An 11127-nucleotide genomic window follows, 5' to 3' on the forward strand; every position below is an offset into this window, starting at 1 on the left:
TACCGGATGGGGTATGGGGACGGCCGATTAGTTAACAAGCTTAGATATTGCTTCACACGTAGTGGAACATCCCTCTGGATCCCCAGGAATACCAGTGAGCAGATAAAAAGAAAAAATCGTTGTTCTTGTTCACTTCAATATGAGATTATAATATTATTTGAGTTATTGTCTCTATATGTCAATTTTTAAAATCTCGTAATGGTAAGTATGCAATAAATGGTTTTCCTTATGATAAATAAATTTACTTAAATTAAGTGCTCCATTAGTTATTTTTATAATTTTTATCAACCTTCAATTTCTGTATCGGTGAGTAGTGCGATATTCTTACTGGACTAGTATAGCTCACCTTTTCATTAACTATTTCATATCAAGAGGACTAAAATCCAGATCTCGATCAATAAGAGAGTTGTGAATAGGTCACTACCCGGACTCTCTTCAAAAGCTAGTGAAGGTCGTCCTATAATGCTCAGTTGTTTACTTTTCGTTTATTTCTTTGATTTTTGTTTGTTCTTTTAGAAGAGATATTGAAACGTCCCGAAACTTAAAAGGAAATAAATTATAAATTGAATGCGAAAATGAAATAATCATGTTAGAGTAAACAATCTTTACACAATAATTCAGAATACCCAATAGAGCTACGGGAATAATTATTTTAAAAGAACAAACAAAAAATCAAATAGATAAATGGAAAGTAAACAACTGGGTATCCTTTTTGCAATCCTCTTGTGAATCGGGATATGAATCTTGGTCATCTTAATCTGAAATGGTTAATGAAAGAGTAAACTACATTAGCATAGTAAGAATGTCACACTACTCACCGATACATAAATAAATGTTAGTAGAAATTATAAAAAATAACTAATGGAGCTCTTAATTTAAGTAGATTCATTATCATAAATAAAATTATTTATCGCCTACTTAACGTAACGAGATTTTCAAAACCGACTTATAGAGGCAATAACATAAGTGATATTATAATCTCATATTCAATTTACCAGAACAACAACTTTTTCTTTTTATCTGCCTACTGGTATCCATGGGAGTCCATAGAAATGTCCCCACTACGCGTGAACCATTATTTAACATTGTCAACTAACCAACCGTCCCTATACTCCGTCTGATATGAGTACCAAAGTACCATCCCTCAATACCCCATCTGGTATAAGGGTAAAATGGGTCATCCTCATACCCCGTCCGATATGAGTGCCAAAAATATCAATTCTCGATACCCCGTCTGGCATGAGGCAACATTCACGGTAAGGTTTCCTATGTATCTGGTCCGTCCACTATCTCTCAAGATATCCAGTAGGGCTACCATTTATCCATTCACTTAATCAAGCAATTTTTCATTTACATTTAATTTTCAGTTTCACAATTTAACTGTAATTCACGCAAAACAAGCAATACATGCATCAAGAAAACACAACCAAATCATCTTACTAATTCCAGTGTATCATCATACATTCGAAACTGTAGAATCAAACAATTAGTTTAAACATGACAAACAGTAATAAATAACCGGTTCTAGCTCCATTAGTAACTTATAAAATTATCGATATTTTCTAAATTATGCAAAATACCGTGTTAATGAAAGAGTAAACTACACTAGCCTAGTAAGAATGTCACACTACTCACCGATACAGAAACGAAGGTTAGTAGAAATCATAAAAACAACTAATGGAGCTCTTAATTTAAATAAATTCATTCATAATAAATAAAATTATTTACCGCATACTTAGTGTAACGAGATTTTCAAAACCGACTTATAGAGGCAATAATATAAGCGATATCATAATCTCATATTCAATTAACTAGAACAACAAATTTTTCTTTTTATCTGCCTACTAGTATCTATAGGGTCCATAGAAATGTCCCCACTACACGTGAACCATTATTTAACATTGTCAACTAACTGACTGTCCCTATACTTCGTCTGATATGAGGACCAAAGTACCATCCCTCAATACCCCATCTAGTATAAGGGTCAAATGGGTCGTCCTCATACCTCGTCCAGTATGAGCGCCAAAAATATCAATTCTCGATACCCCGTCCGACATGAGGCAACGTTCACGGTAGGGTTTCCTATGTATCCAGTCCATCCAATATCTCTCAGGATATCCAGTAAGGCTACCATTCATCCATTTACTTAATCAAGCAATTTTTCATTTATATTTAATTTTCAGTTTCACAATTTAACTGTAAACCATGCAAAATAAACAATACATGCATCAAGAAAACACAATCGAATCATCTTACTAATTCCAGTGTATCATCATGCATTCGAAATTGTAGAATCAAGCAATCAGTTTAAACATGACAAACAGTAATAAATAACTAGTTCCGGCTCCATTAGTAACTTGTAAATAATTATCGATATTTTTTAAATTATGCAAAATACCGTGTTATTTATAATTAACTTCAATTCCATAACATGGAATAAGGTAAGGGATTCTTACCCAAATCAGTATCTGGAACACTAAACTTTCAACTGTGCTTACTGGTGGTCCTCGAGTTTCTTGAATTTTCTTTTGGAGATTAAAACCTGCTTCAAGTACCAAGAAATACCCTAAAAAAATTCAAAATCGGTATTAAAAATCTTTTTCGGTCAGTTTCAGAATTCCAGTGCAGTAGCACCACCGTACTCTGGCGACGACACCGCCGCCTACGGTAGAGATTTGCCTCAGACTAGCTGTTTTCGGCCAGTTTTGGCCAATTTCATATTCATCCATGTGAGAAAACACGTTAAGAGACCTCAGTTGGCCGAAAAAATTTAAAAACAAAAACTCACTGGCGGCAAAATTTTTGGTGCGGCAGCTCCGCCAGCTCACTTTCACGGTTAGGCATTTTTCTTCAGTCAACCTGTAGGAAACATAATGGTGATTACAATGGTAGAAAAATTGCACGAAACGGAAATCAGGAAGGAGCTAATCGGAGATGGTTTTTTATTTTTTCTGTGGCAGGGCAGCTAGACTTTACCCGCGGTTTCCAGCTCATTTGCCACTCCTTTTGCTCTGATTTGGCCATGATGGTGTTCAAAATCAAATTTTGAGTGAATAAAATTTTTTTTTACCTTTTTTGGCAGTCGGAGGTGACTCTGGTGCAGCGGTGGGCGGTGGTCGACTCCCTTCTTCGGCGACTGGTTCTTCTTCTTCGGCGGGGGGCTGGCGGCTAGGGTTATGGTTTGGTGTGAAGTGATGTATTTATATCCGTCTCTCTTTAATCTGGATCGTCTATCGCATTCAATCTCGACTGTTCGATCACGTTTAAAGAGAAAATAAATCTGGATCGTTCATCATGATTTGATCTGGATCGTACGATTGTGTTTAAAGAAGAAACGAATCTGAACTCTTCATTGTGTTTAATCGCGATCGTCCGATCGAGCCTGAGGAGGGAACGGATCCGGACCATCCACATGCACGGGAAAAAATCTAGACCATCTTATCGCGGTCACGTAGATTGCTAGTGTGGCATCCAGCGTGGCACCGCATCAGCATGCCTTGCCATGCGGCGCGCTCCAGTTCGTCGAGGCTGCTGATTGGGCAGTCCTACATGGCACATTTTTTTAAATTATATTTTGACCCTTAGTTTCTAATTTTTCTTTCGAAAACACTCACATAATCTAAAATTTCACCCATTTTCCCAAAATTATTTTCGATTTCATCCTCTACCTATTTTTTTTCTAATTTTTACATTAAATAAAAATTTATAAATTTATAAATTATATTTTATACATTAATTTTAAAATTTTAAAATTAATTTCGGGTATTACAGATATTCCCGTAACCTTATTGGGTATTCTAAATTATTGTATAAGAAATGTAAACCATAATTCTATTATTTCGCATCTGCATTTAATTTATGACTTTATTTCCTTTTAAGTTCCGAGCTTTTACACTGAACCCCAATAACACTGGATATGAATGTTGCCACACTACTTCCAATTAATAAAACCAATATAGTTTACATATGCAGTGGTATTACATATTAATATGCATATCTTATAATAAATAATTATTTATTTATAAACATATGAGGTATTTAAATTAATTTATAATTTTAAAATAAAATGTAACGATTCTGGAAATTCTAAAAGAAATAAATTATGAATCTAGTGCGGAAGCGAAATAAATAGTTAAGTTTTACATTCCTTACACATAAATTTAAAGTCCCAAATAGTGTTACGGGAATTACCATTTGAGAAGAAATATAAAAAATTGAAGAAATAAACGAAAAATAAATAAAATTAGTATCCTACTTACAACCCTCTTGTGGATTGGGCTTTGGATCCTGGTCCTCTTGATCTGAAATAATTAAATAAGAGATGAGCTACACTAGCCCCGTAAGAATATCACGCTATTTACTGACACAGAAATGAATGTTGGTAGAAAATCAAAACAACTAATGGAGCTCTTAATTAAACAAATTTATTTATCAACAATAAAACTATTTACCGTCCACTTACCGTGGCGAGATTTACAAAAATAATTTATAAAAACAATAACATTATACATATTATGATTTCATATGTAATCGGTAACATGCACACATTATAATCCATATTCAATAAATCAAACAATAATTGTCCCTTTTCATCAGCCTGCTAGTATCCATGGGGGTTCATAGGGATGTCCCCGCTACGCATAAACCATTTTCTTTAACATTCTTAATTAAATGGCCGTCCCCATACCCCGTCTGATATGAGCGCCAAATTACTAAACCTCGATACTCCGTCTGGTATGAAGGTGAAATAGGCTGTTCCCATATCCCGTTCGGTATGACTACCAAATTACCAAGTCTCGATACCCCGTCTGGTATGAGACAACGTTCACGGTAGGGTTTCCTATTATACCCGATCCGTCCACCATTTCTCAGGATATCCAGTAAGGTTGTCGTTTCATCCATTCACTTAATCACACCATTTTCTGTTTTTTCCTAAGTCTCTATTTTTCAATTCAACCGTTATCACATAAACAAACAAACATGCATCAGGGAATGCAATCATATCTCGATTTTCTAATTTAACAAGAGTTACATAAGGCAGCAATACATGCATTCAGACCATAAAATTAACAAATAAGATATTATTATGTATTCAAACAGTAAAATCAAGCAATCAATTAAACATAGTAAATAGTAATAAATAATCGGTTCCGGCTCCATTAGTAACATGTAATTAATTATGAATATTTTTTAATTTATAAAAAATACCGTATTATTATTAATTAAACTTTAATTCCATAACAGAAAATAAGGTGAGGGATTTTTACTCAATTTGATACCCGAAAGACTAAATTGTTGATTGCGCCTACTGGCGATCCTCGGGTTTCTTGAATTTTTTTTTAGAATTAAAACACGATATAAGTACTTACAAATGTCCCAAAAAACTCAAAATCAGTCTCAGGACCCAATTTTGGCCAATGCCGGAATTTCAGACTAACGGCTCCGCTGTGCTCTAGCTACGGCGCTGCCGTTTGCGGCGGCGGTCCACCTCAGGTCGGCTATTTTCAACTGAATTCGATCAATTTTGCATCAATTCCTGCAAGAAAACACATTAAGGGGCCTCGGTTGGCCCAAAAAATACAAAAAATAGAAACTCACCGGCGACGGGGCTCTCTGATGCAGCGACTCCTCTGGCTCACGTTGCGGTTGGATGTTTTGCTCTAATCAACCTGTAGAGAAGGAAATGGTAATCACAATGGTGAAAAAATTACACCGAACGGTAATCAAGAAGGGCCTCATCCGAGGCATTTTGTGAAATTCTCCGCAATGGCACTTAAGGGCTTTGCCCGCAGTTTTCAGTTAATCAGCCGATCTTTTTGCTCTGATTTAGTTGTGAGGGTGTTTAAAATTGAATTCTGAGCAAATGGAAATTTTTTTACCTCTTTTGGTGATCGGAAATAGCTCCAGTGCCGCGGCGGGTAGTGGCTGCTCTCCTTCCTAGCGGCTAGGTATTCTTCTCCGGCGATGGTGTCTGGCGGCTAGGGTTAGGGTTTAATGTGAAGAGGGTTATTTATATTTGTCCCCATTTAATCTGGAACGTACATCGTGTTTGATCTGGACCGTCCGATCGCGATTAAATAGGGAATGAATCTAGACTGTTCATCGCGATATAGTTTGGGTCGTTCATCGCGATCAAATTTGGACGGTCCAATCATATTTAAATCTGACTGTCCGATCGCATTTAGGAAGGGAGCGTATCCAGGTCGTTCGTACGCGCGAAAACGGATCTGGACCGTTCGATCGCGGGCACGCGAATTGCCTGCGTGGCTTCCCGCGTGGCACCGCGTTAGCGTCCGTTGCCACGCGGTGCATCCTAGTTCGCCGGGCATCCTACGAGGCAAAAGTTTTCTAAATTATATTTTGACTCCCGGTTTTTGATTTTTCTTTCAAAAATACCTCCAAATCCCAAACTTTCACCCATTTTCTCCAAAATCATTTTCAAATTCATCCTCTATCAAATTTTCTTCATTTTTATACTAAATTAAAATTAAAAAAATTAATAAATGGCATAAATTAATTTAATTTACATTAAATTAAAGTTGTGCATTACATAAAAACTAACAATGTTTTCTTTACTCCATTTTGGACTCAATCTTTATTCGTTTAAGGGATCATTAAGATCACTTACTATATTGATTTTGAGTAATTTTAAATATGTATTAAAAAGTGATATTAAAAGTATTAATATTTTATAATTTTGGTTAAATTTTATTGTTATTTAATTATAATAATTATTATTTTAATTTATTATCAAATTATTTCTCCAAAAAATTTAGTATCGATTAATTAGAATAGTACTAAAATTTAATTATAAAAATAATAATTAAATAGTAACAAGAAACAGTAAAATGTAATGTAATCCCACAAGAAAAAGCTTTAAAGTTAATTATTTATAAATTAAAAAAAAAAACATGTATAATATAATAATGTCCTCTTTTTGTTTTTTTCTTTGGTTATAATTTATTCAAATTCAAATTTAATTATTAAGCTGTTAAAAAATAAACACTCAAATTATTAAGGAACAAAACTTGTAAGCCAAGTTACTTTAATTAGATTATCTTTGTAACAAGTTCATTATTGTGAACTAATTATATTTTTTTCCAAAATAAATTTATTTATTGCAGAAATAACTTTCAATTTGTTAGGATATGGTTTTCAATTGCTTCAAAACTATCATTTGATATAATTCTAGACAAATTAAAAATAATTATAATAAACTTAATATTTATTGAATTATCATAATTATAAATACTATTTATGCAATAATTATAATTATAGTTAAACTTCCATAAATTAATTATATAAATAAAAAATTAGTTATAATAAACTTATAGCTATCTATATAATAATTATAATTACAAGTTTTTTATTAAATAATAATAATAATTTATTAGATTGAGCCTTGGACAAGAATAAGTCTCATCATACCTTTAACAAGCAATAGATTATGTTATTAAAGTTCTTTTTTGAAAAATAAATTTATCTTTTTTTTAATTAGTGTGATTTACTTAAAAATTATCTTTTGCAATATGCATTCCACAAATCATATAATAATTAATATTATAAGTAATGATAAGATTAATTTAGAATTAAATTCATTAATTATTCTTTAATTGGATAATTAATGTTTTTTATAAAGAGATTATATATTCAAATTAAAGGATATGTTATTGTTTATTTGAATTAGAAAATTATAATATAATTAATATATATTTTTTATTTAATTATTTAATTATTCAAGTAGATGGATCCCACTCAAATAATTATAATTCTTTAATTATTGTTTTATTTTTGTGTGGGAAATGAACTGAAAAAGTCTTTTGGAATTTTAGAGAGCAATAATGACACATTTTTTTAATTAAAATAATCATAAATATTAATTAAGGGATTAAATCACAATTTATCTATTCATTTATTTAACTTTTATTTTTATACTTCTATTGAAGAGAACTATTATTACTACTTAACCGAATGCTAATGAATTTATTCGTTTTTCCACTATTCATTTTTGTGTAAATTAGTTTATGTTTAAATTTTTTATTAAATTAATCTTTATATTTTAAAAAAATTTGTTTAAATTTTTTTTGTTAATAAAAATTAATATTATCAATTTAAATTTTATATATTAAATTTATTAACACATGATAAATTTAAATATTAATTAAATATCACATCAGATACCATGTATCATTTAATGTAATGTTTTAAAATATAAATTGTTCTAAAATAATTTATAAATAAAGTTAAAAGATTTCTAAAATCATACTAAGATTTAAAAAGCTGAAACTTTTAATTCTTTAAATCTCGAAACTCAAGAATTTTTTATCACCTTTTCTTCCTCCCATGCTCCCACCCGTATTTGTTGTACAATCTCTCATTTGAGTGCACGTCCCCACCTTCACTTTAGTGAACGAAGAAAAAGATTACGTTCTTCCCACCTGTAACAGCCCCGGAAATTTAAAATGGAATTTTATATTCAAAAATATCAAATGCGGAAGCGAGGTCAAAATTTGAATAACATCCCTTACGCTGAAACCGAAACGTGCTCATAAAATATAAAAGATTAAACTACCTAAAGGAGAAACTTGAAAGTAAAAACTACGAATGTGACTATGGAGTCTTTAGGCGTCCCCTTCGTCGTCCTCCTGCGGAATCGCCTCGGGAACGATGTCCTCTTGATCTGAAATGATTAAATAAGGAATGAGCTACACTAGCACAGTAAAGACATCACGATATCTCACCATCACGGAGGTAAAGGTGGGTAGAAAACACAAAACGACCAATGGAGCATAATTTACAACAAATCCTTTTATCGATAAATAAAACCTTTACCATTTACTTACCTCGGTGAAATTCATAAAACAATATACGAAAGCAATAACATCATCATCATCATGGAAACATATATATGAACTGTATAACATAATACCTATCACACTTTTCGTAATTCAATCGTTACACAACATATTTTCCTAATTCACCAGCCCACTAGTATCCATGGGGATCCATAGGGGTCCCGCTACCCGTTAATCCTTAACACTTGAAATCAAATTCCAGGGCCGTCCCCATACCCCGTTCGGTATGGGCGCCAAACCATAGACCTCATTACCCCATCCGGTATGAGGGTGAAACGGGTTGTCCCCATACCCCGTCCGGTATGGGCGCCAAAACACATAAGATCTCCATACCCCATCCGGTATGGGAGACCACAATCCCGGTAGGGTTCCCTACGGACCCGGTCCGTCCACCATCTCCCAGGATATCTAGTCAGGCTGACCACATTATACCATTATCCATTTACATAATTGTTCATTCTCTTTTTCCTCAGTCAGCATCATTAATCCACATACAAGCAAGCAAAACGATAATTTATGCTAAGCAGACAACATACAGCATCAATATCCCGGTCATTTAATCCATAATCAATAAAACAGTAAAACATGCACACGAAACTATAAAATGAAAACATCGAACCTCATGCTACGTTTAAAACTGTAAAACATGCCAAATAACAATTAACCGACAAACACACTAGACTCGGGCTTCATTAGCGACCTTAAGCAATTTCACACATTCGTTGATTCATGAAATATCGTTTTATCATTTATTGAACTTTAAAACCGTGATAGGAAATAAGGTGAGGGGTCCTTACTCGTTTCGGGGTCCGAACACGGCTTCACAGTGCGCTTGCAGGCTGTCCCTAATTTTCCTTGAATTTTCCTCGGGGAACTGAAACGCACTACTGGTACCTGCACGTGTTCCAAAAAAATCCCAAATTAGGCCCAGGGCCCCTTTCGGCCCTAATCGCAACTCCGGCACGGCGGCTCCGCCGTGCTCCGGCGACGGCGCCGCCGCTGGCGGCGGTGATTCGCCTCGGGTTGGCTATTTTCGGCTGTTTCTGGCCAAATTCGGCCACACTCGCATCGGTCCCTGCGAGAAAACAACCCTAGGGCCCTCGGGGGGCCAAAAAATCACGGAAAAATGGAGCTTACCGGCGGCGGCGCTCTCGGGTGCGGCGGCTCTCCGGCGAGGTTCGTGTTTTGGTGATTCGGCTCCGGTCAACCTGTAGAGAAAAGAGTGGTGATCACGGTGATATAAAAATTGCATCAAACGGAGGCCGAGAAGGGCCTCATCGGAGGCAAAAACCGAGAAGGGCGCGGCGGCGCCGCTGGGCTTCGGCCGTGCATTCCGGCCGTTTGGCTGGGATTTTGGCTCCAATTTGGCCACAGGAGGAATCAGCATGGAAAAACGAGTCGGGAGTATGAAATTTACCTCGATCGACGGTTGGAAGTTCCTCCGGTGCGGCGGCGGGTGGCGGCGGCCGGCTTCTGGTTCGTCTTCTCCGGCGAGCGGCAGGCGGCTAGGGTTTGTGGTCTGGTGTGGGGGTTCTATTTATAACCCCTTGCCTTTTGATCTCAGCCGTCCATTTTGTTTTAATATGGGCCGTCCGTTTTTTATTGAATCTGGGCCGTCCGTGCGTTTAAATCTGGGCCGTCCGATCGCACGTTTGATCTGGGTCGTCCGATCGCGCCCACGCGGATCGCCAACGTGGCCTTTTTAGAACGACGTGGTTTTGCCACGTGGCAGGTTCTGGTTGGCCGGGACTGCTGACCGGGCCTGCTGACGTGGCTGCCGACGTGGCTTTTTTTTTTTTTTTTCTTCTTCTCGGTCCGGATGCTACACCACCTCCCTCTGTTTCGTTTTTTCAAGAAGTTCTTTTAAAATTCATATTTTAGTTTTCTGTCATTTTTTTTTCTTTAAATTTTAGAGAGCTAACCCAAAACTCATATCCTAGTTTTTTGCTCTAAGTCACACAAGATCTTCAATGAATTTTTAAAAAATCTTTCACAGAAGTATTGTACATGATGCCTATTGTATATAGGCATTTGGTTTTAGTATTCTTATATCATAATAAATGAGAAACCTTTACGAAGTTTATATTTTTTTTGGGATCACAAGTTAAATATAAGAAAAGAATAAACTTTTTGCGACTATAAAAACAAAAGGTGTAACAATCCCGGAAATCTAAAAAGAAACATATAATAATTTAAGTGCGAAAGCAAAATAAAAGATTAAGGTTTATATCCATTTCACAATAACTTAAAAGTACTAAACAAACATCACGGA

The sequence above is a fragment of the Carica papaya genome, chromosome 8 (assembly GCF_054855325.1).
Source record: "Carica papaya isolate Zhongbai chromosome 8, ASM5485532v1, whole genome shotgun sequence".
Taxonomy (NCBI): domain Eukaryota; kingdom Viridiplantae; phylum Streptophyta; class Magnoliopsida; order Brassicales; family Caricaceae; genus Carica; species Carica papaya.